We start from the raw sequence: 18,565 nt of genomic DNA, 5'->3' as shown, positions 1-18,565 counted from the left end.
TTGTCTATGGCTGCTTTCAAGCTATAACAGTAGAGTCAGGTAGTTGCAACAGAGCCAGTATGTCCCACAATGCCTAAAATATTTAGTGTCTTTACTTTTAAAGTAAATGCTTGCCAACCCCTGGTTTAGAAAGTGCAGTGTGGGGGCGCCTGGGTGGCACAGCGGTTAAGCGTCTGCCTTCGGCTCAGGGCGTGATCCCGGCGTTACGGGATCGAGCCCCACATCAGGCTCCTCCACTATGAGCCTGCTTCTCCCTCTCCCACTCCCCCTGCTTGTGTTCCCTCTCTCACTGGCTGTCTCTATCTCTGTCAAATAAATAAATGAAATCTTTAAAAAAAAAAAAGTGCAGTGTGTATTGAGGGGGGGGTGTGGGGAGTAAGGAGAATGGTAATACAGCTTTCCCTAACCCTCACTCCAGCCCAGTATGCAGACTCTAGAAGAAAGAATTGCCTTGAGATGACTCTATGGGACATAGTGTTGTAGAGGAGAGAGGCTGCTTTCAATCAGCAGCAGGAGGTGGAGTGAGTATTCAGGGAAGAAGTGGCAGACGCAAGAGTAGACTTTGTTTATCATGGACTGAGTTCCAGACTGTGCAGTGGAAATGGGAGAGAGAAAAGGGGCAAGAAATGGAGAAAGAAGGGAAGAAGAGTGGAATGGCATTGAGAACTTGTTGGATTGTTGATGGCCAGCCAGAATTTGTAATTTGGGTGGTGCCCAAGGATCACAGGCATAAAAAAGGCAAGGATGAATTTACCCAAGGTTCTCCTTTGGGTCAGGCTGAGTTACTTCCAGATTGCCTCTAGCTTAGTGAGGAATTCCAGATTCCAAAGGCAAGATGCCCACAGCAGGGCGGCTTCCCAGGCAGCCCTAGACCTCTCTCAATCCCTTGTTTTGGCAGTCTAAGAAAAATGTCATCTGGTCATTTTTGAATATAGAATATGATCCTGTTTCCCCCCATTGGAATATTCATAGGTTTTTACTTTCTGTTGATGGCATTACAAAGGTTATAAATATACTTTTTTTGTCATCTAGCTAGAGAATGTGCATGCTGGTGATTCTTATTTGAACGTAGTACATTATTTAAAAAATATATCTAGAAGGCATCCCTGGGTCAGTTATCTTCTCTCTTTACTATTTTGAATAATATTCAGAACCATAAATTCCATCAGGCCAGGAACCATATTTGGCTTTTTCATTATTGTGTCCCCAGAGCCTAAGAGTAGTTAAAAGCTCAATAAATTTTTGTTGGATGATGAATAAGAAAGGGGTTTCCTCTTAATAGAATATGACTTTGGTAGTAGCATTGGAAGTACTGGAAAATACCATTTCAGATTTTCCATGAAAACTAGAGTTTGCTGCACACTTCATGCGTTTGTAATAAAGTAGCTCTGGAAAGACGTACAAGAAGAAACCAGTGGAGGTTGGGGGGTGTGGGGGATATAAGTGGGGAGGGGAATGGGACAACTTGGAGAGGGGTAGGCGATGTAAATGTATTAAATACTGAAGCATGAGCAACTCATTTTGAAGTTGCCAGAGAAGCTCACAGGCACTCAAGTGGTAAATGACAGGGCATGTGCCTTTGCAGGATGCCGCAATCCCCACCACTCCTTAATGTGTGCCTAATATAGAGACCTCATGTAAAGGGTGCAGTCACTCAGAGTTCCAGTCAGTCGTTGCCATGCCTGGTCCAAAGTGGCCAGATTCCTTCATATTCCAAGAGGACTGGAAAAGCCAGATTTTTATGTAAAATCTTCCAGATTTTAAAAGTTAGCAAGGAATTCATTTTTGTGGAAAGTGAAAACTGCAGCCTGGGGGCAGCTGGGTGGCTCAGTCTGTTGAGTGTCCAACTCTTAGTTTTGGCTCAGGTCGTGATCTCGTGGGTGAGCCCCACTTCAGGCTCCCTGCTCAGCACTCAGCAGGGAGTCTGCTTGAAGACTCTCTCCCCTGCCCCTCCCTCCACTCACTCTCACTTTCTCTCTCTCTCAAATAAATAAACAAATCTTTGGAGGGAAAAAACCCCTGCAGTCTGTATACAACCTCTGATCCAGAAGAATCCAGAATCTGTGCCTCCTCAAGAAATCTGGAAACTTTTTTTTTTTTAAGATTTAGTTAAATTTATTTATTTATTTATTTAAGATTTTCTTTATTTATTTGACAGAGAGAGAGCAGGAGAGCACAAGCAGGGGGAGTGGCAGAGGGAGAGGGAGAAGCAGGCTCCCGGCTGAGTAGGGAGCCCGACGCGGGACTCGATCCCAGGACCCTGGGATCACAACCCAAGCCGAAGGCGGTTGCCCAACCAACTGAGCCACCCAGGCACCCCTATTTTATTTATTTTTTAAAAAGTTTTTATTTATTTGTTTGTTTAGAGGGAGAAAGCGAGCATGAGCCGGGGGAAGGGCAGAGAGAGAGGGAAAGAGAGAATCTCAAGCAGACTCCACTCTGAGTGCAGAGCCCCACGTGGGGCTTAATCTCACTACCTTCATATCATGACCTGAGCTGAAGTCGAGTTGGATGCTTAACTGACTGAGCCACCCAGGTGCCCTTAAGATCTTATTTTTAAGTAACCTCTACACCCAAAGTGGGGCCAGAACTCACAACCCTGAGATCAAGTCTCACTCTCCACTGACTGAGCCAGCCAGGCACCCCCTGGAAACTTTTTCTTTACCAAGTGGTAGAGTTTCTGGCACTCTAAGAACCTTTAGGACTACTATTTTATGTGCTGTTTGAAACCGAAGATGCCAAGGGGAATAACAAATGTTGGAGGGAGGTGCTCATGTGTGGTTGTTCAAGGTGTGCACTGCACAAGTGCTCCTGACCACAGAAGAGAGAGGAAGGTTGAAATACAGTCCACCGATGGAGACCTTCATGGTGGATGGATGGATCAAGCTGGTAACATCAGAACCCCTACAAATGCAACATCACTAAAAGAGACAACCAGATGTAATATGCCACCTGATGAAGCCATAGGAGATACCCAGCACTGTCAAAGAATTATTCTTACAAAACCAAAACCAAACCACTAAAACCAAATCTGACTGATCCTCTAGATCAGGAATCATTAAACTATGGTCTCCCAGCCAAATCCAGCCTTTTACCTGATTTTGTAAATAAAGTTTCATTGAGACCCAACCGCAGCCATTTGTTTACCTATTGTCAATGGCTGCTTTTGCACAACCGTGGCAGAGTTGAAACCATATGCACTGCAAAGCCTAGAATATTTATTGTCTGGATCTTTAGAGAAAAATTTTACGAACCCCCGTGCTAGATCCAGATACCTATTCACAGGAAATATGGAGGACAGAGGAGCATCCTAAACCAACACCGTGGGGGGTGCAGTGAGCACAACCCAAGTGGGGAGTGGTCTCCAGGACAAATGATCCAGTTCCTTCCATAAACAAGTGGCAAGAAAACACAAAGAAGGAAGCAGAACTGTTACAGACTCCAAGAAACTTACAAGACATACCTGCCAACCAGGGAAATGGGGGTAATGATTGGGCATTTGAGGAGATTAAGGAATTAGTCATTTTTGGTAGATGTGAAGATGGCATTATGCTAAATGCAGTGATATTTGGGGTTGGTCCTGGAGCAATAAATAGAACATTAATGGAAAAACTGATAAAATCCACCTAAAATCTGTGGTTTAATTAGTAGTAATGTACTATAGTATTGGGTCATACTAATGTAAGATGGTAACATTAGGGCAACTGGGTGAGGGGCACACAGGAACTCCCTATCATCTTTGCAACTTTTCTGTTAATCTAAAATTATTCCAAAATAAAGTTGTTTTTTAAAATTTTGTATTTAAATTCAATTTAGTTAACATATACTGTATTACCAGTTTCATGGGTAGAATTTAGTGATTCATCAGTTGCATATAACACCCATTGCTCATTACCTCAAATGCCCTCCTTAATAAAGTTTATTTTATTTTTTTAAAAGATTTATTTGAAAGAGGGTACAAGCAGGGGGAGGGGCAGAGGGAGAGGGAGAAGCAGCCTCCCTGGTGAGCAGAGAGCCCGATGCGGGGCTTGATCCCAGGACCCTGGGATCATGACCTGAGCCCAAGGCAGATGCTTCACCGACTGAGCCACCAGGCACCCCAATAAAGTTTGTTTTAAAACATACAAAACTAGTGCTTGTTCAAATTGCAACCAAACACCAAGCTTATAGATTTTACCAAATTAAAAAAGAATAGCACAGGAGAACAATTTTGTCTTGGAAATAAATGCAAATCAGGAATAATCCTGATTTGAATTGGGTTAACATTGGTGGATTTTTTAGAAATGTGTAATTTTCAACACAGTTTTAAGTGAACGGTGTTTGAGGGGTCTGAGATGGGGAGTAGGAAAAGGTACAAGATAAATGGTGAAGAGGGGCACCTGGGTGGCTCATTCGGTGAAGCATCTGTCTGCCTTTGGCTCAGGTCCTGATCCCAGGGTCCTGGGATCGAGCCCTGCATCCGGCTCCCTGCTCAGCGGGAAGCCTACTTCTCCCTCTCCCGCTCTCCCTGCTTGTCTTCCCTCTCTCTCTGTCTCTCTCTCTCTCAAATAAAGAAATAAAATCTTTAAAAAAAAAGATAAATGATGAAGGGACACGAAATCTAGACTCTCAGTGTCTTAGTCCATTCACGCTGCTATTATAGAAATACCAAAGACTGGGTGACACAAACATTCATTTCTCACACAGTTCTGGAGGCAGAAAGTGTAAGAGCAAGGTGCGAGTAGATTCAGTGTCTGGTGAGAGCCCACTTCCTAGTTCATAGAAGGCTAACTGCTGACTGTGTCCTCACCTGGAGGTGTAGGGGCAAGAGAGCTCTGTGGGGTGTCTTAGAGGGGCATTACTCCCATTCATGAGGGCCCCACCCTCATGACCTAAGCACCTTCCAAACGCCCCACCCCCTAATACCATCATAGAGGAGATGAGGTTTCAACATATGAATTTTGGAGGGACAGAAACATTCAATCTGTAGCACTCTACTCCAAGACTTTATACTCAAAATCACAAACAGTCTTTGCCAGAATAGAGAACGAACATAGGAGGTAAGCCAAATAATTCTCTATCTGTGATGATCATGGGAGGAAAAGACAAGAACCAGGGGTCTTGTCCTACCTTGGCCAGTTTTGACAAGGAATGTGGACAAGGCCATGGCCTCAAGTTGTTTATTTCGAGAGAGATCATACCAAATTTGAGTTAGAGAGAGGGGCAGGATGGCACAGTGTAAAGTTTAGAGTCTGGGCTAGTGAGCTTCAAGTACCTGGCTCTTAATGGCACTTATTAACCAACTTATGTAACTAACTTATGTACCTCCTCTAGGCTTCAGTGTCTTCATCCATAAACTAGTGTTAATAATAGTGTCTACCTTATAAGGTTGTGGGAGTAACCTGGCACACAAGTACTCAATAATCATTAGCTAGTGGTAGTAGTAGTCGTCGTCGTAGTAGTATTTGGTATCAAGTAAAAAAGGCTCCAGTGTTTTGCTGATTTACATGTAGCTTCTTACCTAGTACCCTGTCCAATAACCAAGTGAAAGGTTTTGCTTAACCTTAACTCAGTCTTGGGCATTTTGTCACTTTGAGCATATTGTGGAAGAGGATTTACTGTTTGTTGGAAGATGTGGTCTGCATTTTTTTTATTCCTTTCCCCTATAAATTTCTGGGAGAATTCTTAAAAATCTTGTAGGCGGAGTGAGAGGACAGAAAATTGGGTTCAGAGAGCTTAGTGGCATTTTCTTTGGTGTACTTCAAAACGTTACCATAGGGGGGAGCTCTTCCCTTACTCTAGAATCACGAGAGCTTTCAAATTCAATTTTTTAAGACTTGACTACATGGTGGGATAGTAATGAAAGCCACTTAAAGTTGATTATAGGCTTGGTACACTAAACGTAGTCCTGTTCTTTAAAGAAAAAAGTTGCAGAAGTTGAACTTTAAGTATTTTGTGATAGACAAATGCTTGCTTCTAGAAAAATCAAAACATTTATTTGAAGGTTTTCGATTCAAATCAGAAACAGGAGACATTATTTTAAAAATTGGGCAATCTAAAATGAATTGCATAATATAAATCACTTTACATATGAATGCCTAATGTGTTTGTGAGTGGGTATGCGAGTGTGTACGCGTACATCTGTATCTCCCAAAGAGTGCTAAAGGGTCTCAAATTGATACCTGAATGTGCTTGCTCTTGGGAGGATTGAGGAGATCCAGCTCAGTTGTCTGCAATCATGTGCTTACATTTCGCAGGTATCTGCCTCAGGCATCCAGCATGGCTTTAGGCCTTAAATGCTGATATGGATGATGGCCTCACCTATATAGCTTGTGGCCAGCACACAAGGAGAGAGAGAGTTCCAAATATTCCCCCTCTGTTCATGACCAAAGTTCTGGAGCCTTTCATTTTGTGTCTAATGGACCAAATCTAATTGTGGGGGATATCAGAGCCTGGTATAGCTTGGATGGGTCGGGTTCCTCAGGGCTCGATCAGGAAATTCTTAGCTGAGTCAAAAGAGGGCATCATCTGGGGGGTGGGATCATGGATAATTTGTTTCATCTCTATACATTATCTATTGGCTGATCTTGGTAAAAAAAAATTTTGCAGTGAGTATATAGTATTTTTTTAGTATATAGTATTTTTAGAATCAAAATAAAATAACCCAATTTCAACTTTGGAAGAACAAACAAACAGGCCAAGTCAAAAACTAGTTGAGATCACCCAAACCTCACTAAAACTGAAGGGGGCTAAATATGAACGTTGACGCTGGGGTAGGGAGCCCAGAGTCTGGGTTCTGGGTGTTGTGAGCAGACATAAATTGATTTGAGAACAACAGGGATGGTGGTGGTGGGTAATCCCGAATAAGCGCTTAGAGAGGCAGGAATCCGGCCCTTCAGGGTGGGCGAGGCCATGTCTTCCCAGGGTCAGCGGTATGCCTGACAAGCTTCTGTGGCGTGCTCGGAGCAGAAGGCAAGCTTCCCGACCTGTGTTGGTCTATATCCCAGAGTTGTGGGTGGGAGGCCAGTACTCAGGTTCCAGGCTTGGAGTTGATGGGGTGGGTCAGAGCTGGGGAGTGGCAGGCAGAGTCCTGATGGTCCAGGGGCAGGCCCCTCCCTTTCTCTGGGGTACTTGGCCGTTCCCAACAGGGCAACTCTAGGGTTAGAGGTTTATTGGCAGCATGCCCGCATTCTTCATGTTCTGGCCTGCTGTGTAGTCCCCCAGAGGGATTCTCTAGTTGATGAAGAATCACTTTGGTTAAAGGATGACCTGAGAAAATTCATCGGTCCAGTCCTCTCCTCCCCTGTCCCAGGCCGGTTGTGAGTCCTGGTGTCTCTGAACAGCTATAGTTTTAGGAGAAAACCTGGAAGTTCTGCTGGCGTGCCCTCAGTTTGGGGAGAGCCAAGGGGGGGTGGAGAAGCAGTCAAGTAGGCTCCCTCCTAGTCCCTGCAGCATCTTTGCCTTGGCTCTAGTTTGTTCTGCTTTAAGTAGAACTACTTGGTCCCATTACTGCATTTTTCCTCACAGTGCTTGAGTCCCAGGAGTAAGAAAAATTGGGCCTCTTCCATATTCCCCAGGTGCCTGATAGAAAGCGCTGGAAAGCTGCCTGACCTGCTGCAGTTTCCCCTTCGTGTGTGTGTGTGTGTGTGTGTGTGAGAGAGAGAGACAGAGACAGAGACAGAGACAGAGACAGACAAAGGAGCCAGCAGAATTGATATCTGGACCAGAAAGCCAAGATTCAAAAAATTATGAACGGGGCACCATGATTTCTGGGGTTAGAGGCAGCTATCAAGGTTGGAGTACAAATCTAGGAATTTAACGTTAAGGAAACGAGAAATGGGTAAGAAACTGGTCCAAAACAGTCTAGATGACCAGGAATCGAAAGGGCAGATACCAACAACTAATAGTTTTAAAAATCTATCTCTGGTGTTGAGCCTGCTTTGCTCAGCATATACACCTTTTAAAAAAAAAAAATGGACTCTTTATAGCTGTGTTATATTAGCCAGTTCTTTCACTTGTTCGTTTCCCTAACTCCACTAAAATTTTATAAGAAATAAAGCCTCATTAGATAAAAGAATTGGCAATCATGGTAGGTCCATCATTTTGCTCTTCTTATCCTTAAAACTACCTCTGTATATTCCCGTTGGAAAAGAAAGATGTTAGGGCTCTAGCTTATTTTTCTGTTTATATGAGAAATGTCACGTCTTTGTGTAATTGCCTTTATTTTGAAATGCAGATTTTTTTTTTCTTAGGCCAAGTTTGTTTCTCTGACCCAGTTTTCCCCTCTATTTTGTCACTTGGCTTATTTAAAATATGAAACTGGGAACAAGGCGCTGGGGGCCTCATGATGACTGTGTCAGTGATTTGGTATGTGATCTTGGCCAGCATGCTTAACAGATGAGACACAGAAAGGTTAAATGGGGTTTAAAGGACCGTAAATACTGACCTGCCTCATTTAGACGTTATTTAGGTCCAGTACATCTTTTTTACCCAAAAGGAAAGGAAAGCAAAGCAAAACACCAAATAAGCCCCCCCTTTTGTACTCCCTGTCCCTTTCTTGCTCCATATTTCTTTCTATTCCCATATCTGATGATCAAGTCCAGAGTAGGGAAGGAAGGTTTCTCTGCAAGATGTCTCTCATCCCTCTTGGTCTGGGTTCTTGAATAGTCTGGCAGCATTTTTTGGATACATTGGGGTGCTTGGTCTTTGCAAATGGGGAGTCCTATTTGGGAACACATAAAAACTTGTCTTCAATCATCTTACTTGGGCCATGTAGATCACTACTGGGTATATTGAGGGATCTAGGTCTAATCTCAGTCCTATTTATTTATTTATTATTATTATTTTTAAAGATTTTATTTATTCAGTTGAGACAGAGAGATACAGAGAGAGAGCATGAGCAGGGGGAGAGGCAGAGGAAAAGGGAGAAGCAGGTTCCTCGCTGAACCGGGAGCCCCACATGGGGCCCCATCCCAGGACCTGGAGATCATGACCTGAACCGAAGGTAGACTCTCATCCATCTGAGTCACCCAGGTGCCCCTCAGTCCTATTTCGGGTTAAACGTATGGACCCAGGCCCCTTTTGAGGGGGTAATAGAAGGGAAGGTGGGGTCAGCAACTTGCTTGGGAAAAAAGATGTTGCTTGCTAGAAAGCCCCAAAGAGGACTTGGTGGTCGAAGCCATCTGAGAAATGCTATGACCCTATGACCATAAACATCAGTTTATTACTGACCTTGTTAATAACATGAAGATTAAATTATTTGTCTTCTTTGTAACTCCCATTCTGCCTATCCTGTATATTAGATTAAAAATTATAAGAAGCAGTGATGTACTTGAACTCCTTGGAAATACAATTTGAAGTCATTATCATAATAAAACATGGCTACTGTATTATAACCTTGGATTGTAGGTCTAGTGGTATAGATTGTGACTCCTGCTAATGCAATCTAGAAGAGCCAGGACTCCAAAGGGCTCTTTTCTTGTTTTAATCTATATGCGTAGCTATAATCAAATCTGCTAGTGGGACTAGAGTAGTAGTGTCTTCTGAGTTGCTCCAAATGGGAAGACTATTTTAAAATTCTTCTTTAAAATATATAAATCCACTCTGGGCCATATCAGGATTGGGTTTAGTTGCAAATAAGAGAAAAACTTTCTTCCAACTACCTAGGCTAGGAAACTTGTCATCCATGACATCTCCTCCTTCCCCTGCCTTTCCCTCTCAATATTCTAGAGTTTAGCTCCTTTGTAGACACTGCCAGTTACCTGCCACTGTCCCATTTTTCTTTTTGTTTGTTTTGTTTTTAAGATTGTATTTATTTATTTGTCAGAGAGAGAGAGCACAAGCAGGGGGAGCAGCAGAGGCAGAGGGAGAAGCAGGCTCCCCGCTGAGCAAGGGGTCCAAGGTGGGACTCGATCCCAGGATGCTGGGATCATGACCCGAGCTGAAGGCAGACACTTAACCATCTGAGCCACCCAGGTGTCCCTATTTTGTTTTGTTTTAAATAAGAGGAACTGAATTTTTAGCTGGGTACATTGTCAATTGAAACTATTTCTCAGCTTTCCTTTCAAGTGTCCATGTGACTAAGTTCTGGTTAATGAGATAGAAGTGCAGTGTTGGGGTGCCTGGGTGGCTCAGTCATTAAGTGTCTGCCTTTGGCTCAGGGCATGATCCCCGGTGTTCTGGGATCGAGCCCCCCATTAGGCTCCTCCACTGGGAGCCTGCTTCTTCCTCTCCCACTCCCCCTGCTTGTGTTCCCTGTCTGTTTGGCTGTCTCTCTCTCTGTCAAATAAATAAATAAAATCTTTAAAAAAAAAAAAGAAGTACAGTGTTATGTGATACTTTAAGGAAGTCTCCTTTAAAAGGTAGAGATCACACATTTTTCTCTTCTTTGTCTAGTACACTGTCTGGAACAAGAATGTGATGGCTGGTATTCCAGCATTCATCTTGGACAATGAAGACTCCTACCCTAAAAATGGCGGGGTTTACACCTTCGAGTCTGGTTCCTTGCAAATTTCATGGTGCTGTCATACTAACCCTGGGCTTCCTACCTTTGAAATTCTTATTTAAGCCACCCTTATTTTGTGGTGGTACCCACAGAAGAAATAATTTTGAGAGAAAAGGTGATGGGTTTGATTTTCAGCATGTGAATATAAAGCATTGGCAGGTCACTCAGAGAGAAATGTATAAGAGTCATAGCTATGGACTGATGATAAGGCTGAATTAAACTATGCAATTTTCTGTGCTTCTGCTCTCCTGCTGTCTGGTGTTATTGTTAAAATGTGGTACAAATAGAGCTCGTTCCACAAAGCTACTTTGGGAGATGCTGACCATTAACCTTCTAACTGTTTTTCCCCCTACTGGTCCTTGCCTTTTGAAAGTATTTTATGTATTGTTCCCAGGGTAACTTCTTTTTTTTTTTTTTTTAAGATTTTACTTATTTGACAGAGAGAGAGAGTGAGAGAGGGAACACAAGCAGGGGGAGTGGGAGAGGAAGAAGCAGGCGTCCCGCTGAGCAGGGAGCCCGATGCGGGGCTCGATCCCAGGACCCTGGGATCATGACCTGAGCCAAAGGCAGACACTTAAGGAGTGAACCACCCAGGCGCCCCCCAGGGTAACTTCTTGAAACCATTTTGACCCTTGCCTACTGACTAGAGTCTGATTTTCTTACACTGACACTCGAGGCCCTCCGCAATCCGGTCTAGATCCACTTTTCCATATTTTTTTTTGTTGTGTCTTCTCATGCGCCTCATTCTTTGGTCAGACTGATAAATTCTCCCTGCCCTAATTATGCTACACAATTCTCTCTTTTACTCGGGATCATCTCTAGCTCATGGAATCTTGGTGCAAAGTAGAAAGAGGTGTCCCTTCCTCAAACCATTTCCATCTGTCAGAAAATTGTTGTAATGTGTTGATTGTGAGAAAATGGCATTTTCTTGCTGTCTACTATAAAATTTTTGTGATAAATATACAAGTCACTCTTCTTTGGAGTAGCAAAATAATTTTTATTATTTCTTTATTTAAAAGATTTTATTTATTTGAGAGAGAGAGCACACATGAGCGGAGGGGGAGGGACAGAGGGAGAGGGAGAAGCAGACTCCCCGCTGAGCAGGGAACCCGACTAGGGCTCAATCCCAGGATCCTGAGATCGTGACCTGAGCTGAAGGCAAACGTTTAATCCACTGAACAATCCAGGCATCCCCAAAACAGTTTTTAAAATATGAAAATGTTTAGGAGTGCCTGGGTGGCTCAGTCGGTTAAGCGGCCAACTCTTGATTTCCACTTGGGTTGTGAACTTGGGGTCATGGGATTAAGCCCCACATCTGGCTCTGCACTCAGGAGTCTGCTTGGGATTCTCTCTCCCTCTCCTCTGCCCCTCCCCTGGCATGTGCTCTCTCTCAAATAAATAAATAAATCTTTAAAAAATAAAATAAAATATGAAAATGTTTAAATAACCGAGATGTCAGCAGTCTGGGCAGTGCCCCCATAGATGTGGTGGTCTTTTTGCAGCACACAAACTGAGGATCCATGAGGAGGGCCTTGTTCATACTGCTTTCTCCACCTACGTCCCAGGGCTACTCGAATGCCATTTTCATCAAGCTTTTCCTGATTCTTCAAGGTAATGGAAATAAATCTTCTTTCACCCTGAAAACCCAGTATACTTTATCTGGACTTCTCTCAGGTGTTTACCACTTTCTAATGGTATTCTGTTTCCTTACGTTCATGTCTTGGCACTCTACTAGACTTAATGCTCTTTGAGGGCAGGATGCATTTATGATTTGCTTTTGTAGTTTCATAATACTTGGCAGAATACCTTCTGCTTCGGGTTGCCATATGTCTCGGTTTATCTAGGACAACATGGGTTTATGCCTGCTCTGATGTAAGTATTAACAGTGCCCCCTTTCACACTCGAAATGTCCCTACTAGAATGATAAATTATAGGGGTGTCTGATTGGCTTAGTCGGTGGAGTGCGTGACTCTTGATCTTGTGGTTGTGAGTTTGAGCCCCACGTTGGGTGTAGAGGTTACTTAAAAGTAAAATCTTTAAAAAAATGAATGATAATTTTTTAAAAAGATTTTATTTATTTATTTGACAGAGAGAGAGAGAGAGACAGCCAGCAAGAGAGGGAACACAAGCAGGGGGAGTGGGAGAGGAAGAAGCAGGCTCCCAGAGGAGCAGGAAGCCCGATGTGGGGCTCAATCCCAGGACCCTGGGATCAGGCCCTGAGCCAAAGGCAGACGCTTAACGACTGAGCCACCCAGGCGCCCCAGTGAATGATAAATTATATCATCACTCTCCTTATGTGGCCTACATTCAGCAAATAATTGATGGATGTATACATGAATGAATGATAGAGGTTAGGTGGCCATCCTCACAGAGAAGATAATTGAACCTGTGGAATTGGTAAGTTCATCAAAAGAGAGAGACTAGACAAGACAAGGGTCAAGGACAGGACCTACGGGGAATGCTTACATTTAAAGGATAGATAGAGGAAATAGTCCACAAACCCAACGTAGCGATTTCATGGAAGCGAGGGAGACCGTTTTAGGGAGGGATGAATTGGTCGACATTGGTAAAAGCTGCAGCTAGGTCAGGTGGGGTGAATTCTAAGAAGAAGCCCCTAGAATCTGCCAATTATTAGGTCATTGCTGACTTTCAAGACAGCATTTTCAATAGAGTAGAACAGAGTGTGGGGTGGAAGCTAGGTTGCCAGGGGTGAGGGAGCGAACAAATGCTGAGAAAGGGGTCAGGGAGCAGGGGCTACGTTTGTGAGAAGTTTCACCTGTGACAGGTGACAGCAAAAGAAAGAGGAGACATAGAATGGTGACTTGGGTCCAAGTCAGAGGAGCCCTGAATGTGTTTATGGACCATGGGGATGGAGCCACTAAAGATAGCTAATGGCACAATTTGTCTCAGGAGTGGAGAGGGGGTGGCATCAGGTGGCCAAGGAGAGGACGTAGCCGTGGCCAGAAAAAGAGAGACGTGGCTTTCTTGGAGACGGGAGGGCTGTGGGAGAGTACAGACAAAAGCGCCATGTTCATTGTGCAGCTCGAAGAAAGACGGGGAACGAGGGAGCCTACACGGCCTCAGTCTTTGCAGTGAAGTAGGTGGTGAGGTCATCTGTGAGAGGAGGGACAGCTGGGGTAGGACCGGGGACTTGAGAGCAGTGGAAACAGTTTGGATTTAGAACAACTGTTTAAGAAGCTCCCGAGGGAGTCAACAAGAGTCCTGCCAAGCTGCGGTGCAAGTCCAGCTGAGAACTTCCCATGCCGAATGAGTTCGTTATTTCCACAGAATCCATAGAAAATGTATTTCTCAAGCTTATTATCCAAATGGTTTCTTTCCCCCCACCGGGAAGAGAATACAAGAAAACGTGCTGGCAATTTACAACGTGGCAGAGAGTTAGAAACATTTCGTCTTTCCCAAAAGAGGTTGGTTGCTCAGTCACCCAGAAGCCTAGCACCCTCAGTGAAAATGAGGGCTTCGCAGAGGTTATTAGTGGGCGGTTAAGAGCACGCACCTAAGGCCAAGAATCTTCCATTTTCCGGCTAGTCAGGGCCGCACCTTGAGTTTCTATGCCCAGTTCAGAGTCAAGGCAAACACTGACATTTCTGTGAGACAGAGTATAAAGTTGCAAATAGCCTCTGTGATAAAACCCGATTTAACCAGGCAAAACCTTTAAGCTTACAAGCGGCCCTGTTAAATCTACCACAGACCAAATGTCAGATGGTGCCCTTTAAAGCCCAAGTAAATGGCCATAGTACGAGGGCTTAAAATGAGAAAAGTTAAATCTCACCCGCCCACAGGTAATCTTTCCAAATGTCGTTTAATCACATATTCGTAATTATTACAGTGTTTTTTAAGGAGGGTAACATTTGGAGAAAACTGTTTGGCCAAAGCGTGAGGCGTTATTTTCTTGAACACAGAGTTTGCTTCCTTTGTGTCAGTGGGGAATCGGGGTGGCCGTGGTCCAACAGCACAGCTGCCCAAGTGTATAAACAAGTGACGCCGATTCTATTCATCCACCTCGCTAAGCAGCGTGCAGGATCCACGCATATGCACTTGATTAAGGAGATTTTCATGTTTGTGTTGCCAGACTCTTCCAATGACACATATCTCAGAGGTGAGCGGTACAACGGAATATAGGTCTTAAGACGTCCGTGCATAAGGCACCAGAAAGCGATTTCACTTACATGCCTGTAAATTACTCACAGTTTCCCTCTTTTGTTTACTCAGTGAAAGAGTTGTTTATTAAGTACCACCTGCATTAAATTATATGAGTATTCGTTTCCTTTGGAAATAATTAGCTTGTTTATGCATGTTTTCTTTGAATTCATCAACTGTAACGTTTCAGGGGCGTTTTAGAGAGAGGGGAGAAAACACCATTTGAGAATAACCTTTCTTAATCTCCAGGAGGAGGATGGCGCTCTCACTTCCTCCCGAAAGAGCTCCCTTTACTTATTCTGCCATGTAATTCTAATTAGCAGTTGGATGGAGTTGAGACGGGACATAGGCAAAGGAATCACTCTTCTTTCCTGTAGAGTCCAGAAAACCAAGTTCCTTCAATAATAGGAATGATCATTCTTATTATTACTAAGTGCTTATTAAGTGCCATTACTCTACCGAGGGTGGTGTGAAACGTTCTTTTTGTTATTTCATTTGATTTTCACGGCGGCCAGGTTGTATGATTAGGAAGGGTTTTTTTTCTTTTTAATGGGAAACCTGATGATCACAGAAGTTAAATAATTTCCCGTAACATCATACAGCCAGGAAATAAGTGGGAGAGTTCGGAATCCGAATCCGGGTCTTCCGATAGGTGTCCCTCACCTGATATTCTCAGTGGCTAGTTGGAGGGACTCATTCTAAAGTTTTGGTATTCCCAGATTGGAAGTACCTGTAAAGGCCTCTCTTTCTACCTCATGAAAGGTTATTGAGCAAGAGTATACCTCTCTCTACAGCGATGACTCATTTTTCCTGCCTGTGGCTAGCTCTCTTCATTTTGCGCATTTCTTAATTCACTTATGAATTTGCTTTTCCTTAACTATTACTTGTTCATCTCCGCGTTCTCGTAGAAGTACAAAAGGACAAGCTTGCAGTCTAAAAATATTGAGGCAATTTACACAAATGGCTGCTAAATTCCAGAAGAGTTGTGATTTAACCCAGCTAGTAATTATAGACTTAGCAATGTCCTGGGCCCAATCACAGCCACTGAAACATAACTTCCTACCACTTAAGCCTGATCAAAGATAATTAGAGGAGAGCACAGGTGGCAAGTCTGTCCCCTGGGAGAAGAATTAGAGCTCGTTTCCACTGTACAGTACCCAGAAAAATTACATGTTGGCATTCTCCGGGCCAGACTCCCAAGGGCTCCAAGTTCTCTTCTCTATCCTCTAGCTGCTGCTTGTCCCCACCTTACTTTTTAATTTTTTTTCTGCCATTATCTATGCAGCTTGCTCTGTACTCCGGGCAGCGGACTTAGTACCTCCAGAATGCCGTGGGTCATGTCGGACCCTGGCCACGTTGTTACAGAGGATCTGTTGACATGATGGTTCAGTGTGTGTTCCTGCTGAATTGTATTTACCCACGCAGGTTAAGCTTTCGGATCTCTGAGGCCATCTTGTAGCTCCCAATCCCAATAGGTTTCCAATGGAATTTGGACCAAATAAATAGTCCAATCTAAGAATAAAAAAACTTGGCTGAAGGCATGAATTCTAATACCAATCCATGAACTCCCTATACTACATGTGATTGGCACACATAGACCTTAAAGGGATGCAAGACCAAGAATAAGCCAGGACGGTTTCTGGAATCACATTATTGCTTGCAATTTGTAGAAAATGAACAAATGTGGAAACAAGTCATATAAACAAAGGGCAGCCTTGGAAAAAACTCTCCATGGAAACAAGTATTCATAATTCTGAAGCATACATCTGGTCCTTAACTATTGAAAGACAGAACCCAGGTTTCTCTTCCTTCTGATTTCCCATTCATCCACTAATTATTGTTTCATTTTCCTCCATTGTATTGCATTAGATGAAAAGAGTAACCACATTTCAATCCTATCGCTCGCTACCTACCTTCTGCTAATTTATAGTGACATAAAGCCAGGCAAAATGCAAAGACTACAAGGGCCACTTCAAGTCTAATAACCACAATTACTTTGAAACTGAAAAGTGTCTGAATTTACATCCTCACAAAATCTGAGACAACACAAATATTGCGGCTAAGTGTATGCATCTTAATTGCGATTCAGTGTTCACAATCAAAAGAAACATTAGGAGTCCAATTCAAGTGTTTGTTCCTGTAAACATAATAGAGAATACAAACATATGTGCTTGGGAATGAATATGAGAGGAAAATATATTTTTCCTTTCATTGGTTTATGTGCTAGAGTGAAGAAGTGCTGTTTGATATTGTACATTAATTATATTTATTTTGCAAAAAGCAACATTTACCTAGAAAATCTAATTTAGTCCTAATTGCTTCTATTTCTAGATGAAGTCGATATTTAATTGTTGAAAAGATTGACGATTTAAACATTGGGTTTAAATAATATTTACAAAAATCCCATTTGTAACATAATTTGGTTATGCTTTTCACGCATTTTTTTTCCCCTGAGGTACAATCCTTTTCCTACTTCACGTATTTTTCAAAGTTTTATTATTGGAATATTAAAACATGTACAAAAGAAAACAATTCAAAGCAGTATCTCAGAGGGATTTGCGCACCATGTTCATTACAGCATTATTCACAATAGGCAAAAGGTGGAAGCAACCCAACATCCACGGATGGATGAATGGATAAAGAAAATGTGACGTATACACACAATGCAATATTCAGCTTTAAAAAAGGAGGAAATTATGGCACATGCTACATTGATGAACCTTGAGAATATTACGATCAGTAAAATCAGCCAGTCACAGAAAGATAAGTACTATATGATTCCTCTCACATGAGATATCTAAAGTGGTCCAACTCTTGGAAATAGACAGTAGGAGGCATTCCTGGGTGGCTCAGTCGGTTAAGCGTCTGCTTTTGGCTCAGGTCATGATCCCAGGGTCCAGGGATTGAGTCCTGCATCGGGCTCCTTGCTAAGTGGGGAGCCTGCTTCTCCCTGTCTTCAGCGCCCCCTGCTTGTGCTCTCTCTCTCTGACAAATAAATCGATAAAATCTTTTTTTTTTTTTAAGATTTTATCGATTTATTTGACAGAGACAGCCAGCAAGAGAGGGAACACAATCTGGGGGAGTGGGAGAGGAAGAGGCAGGCTCCCAGCAGGGAGCCCAATGCAGGGCTCTATCCCAGGACTCCGGGATCACGCCCTGAGCTGAAGGCAGACGCTTAATGGCTGAGCCACCCAGGCGCTCCATAAATCCATACAATCTCAAAAAAAAAAAAAAGAAATAGACATAGGATGATGATTGCCAGGGACTGCAAGGAAGGGAAAATGGGTAGAGTTTCAGTTTTGCAAGAAGAGAAAGTTCTAGAGATCCATTACACAACAATGGAATATACCTAACACTACTGAACAGTGCTGCTTTAAAGTGGTTACAGCAGGAAATTTTATATGGTTTTTACCACAGTTTAAGAAAAAGGAAAAAAATGATGAAGTCATACTAGGGTGGGGTGGGCCCCTAATCCAATACGACTGGTGTCCTTCATAAGAAGATGGCCTTATGAAGACACAGACACATAAAGGAAAATGCTATCTGATGACTGAGAGATTGGAGTTAATGCAGCTGGAAATGAAGGAGTACCAGATTGCCAGCCAACCACCAGAAGCTAGGAAGAGGCAAGAAAGGATTCCCCTGTAGTTTTCAGAAGGATCATGGCCCTGCCAACACCTTAATTTCAGACTCCGAGCCTCCACAAGTCTGAGAGAATAAATGTCTATTGTGTGAAGGCACCCAGTTAATGGTACTTTGTTATGGGAACCTCAGGAAGTTAATATGCAATGATGTCTTGTTTGTTTACTGCTGTATGCTCAGCGTCCTAGCCAGTGCCTAGCACGTAGTTGGTGCTCAATCAATATTTGTTGAATGAAAATAGATCAACCTGTACACGAGTGGACAGAATAGCAGGGGGGTGCT

At 43.1% G+C, this 18,565-nt stretch overlaps 1 long non-coding RNA gene across 4 annotated transcripts in view; it reads left to right on the top strand.

The window, feature by feature from the left end:
• The window catches only part of LOC125281190 (uncharacterized), a 114,052-nt gene that overhangs the window by 65,693 nt on the left and 29,794 nt on the right, over nucleotides 1-18,565 (top strand). For 2 of the 4 annotated variants that reach the window (XR_008959999.1, XR_008960001.1), the window contains exon 5: nucleotides 11,986-12,094. The exons of the other annotated variants lie outside the window; for them this stretch is intronic. This is a non-coding gene — a long non-coding RNA (uncharacterized LOC125281190). Of the gene's footprint in view, nucleotides 1-11,985; nucleotides 12,095-18,565 lie in introns of those variants that run through there. 4 annotated transcript variants of the gene reach the window in all.

The sequence above is a fragment of the Ursus arctos genome, chromosome X, assembly GCF_023065955.2.
Source record: "Ursus arctos isolate Adak ecotype North America chromosome X, UrsArc2.0, whole genome shotgun sequence".
NCBI classification, from domain to species: Eukaryota; Metazoa; Chordata; class Mammalia; order Carnivora; family Ursidae; genus Ursus; species Ursus arctos.
This window is presented reverse-complemented; position numbering and strand designations above follow the sequence as displayed.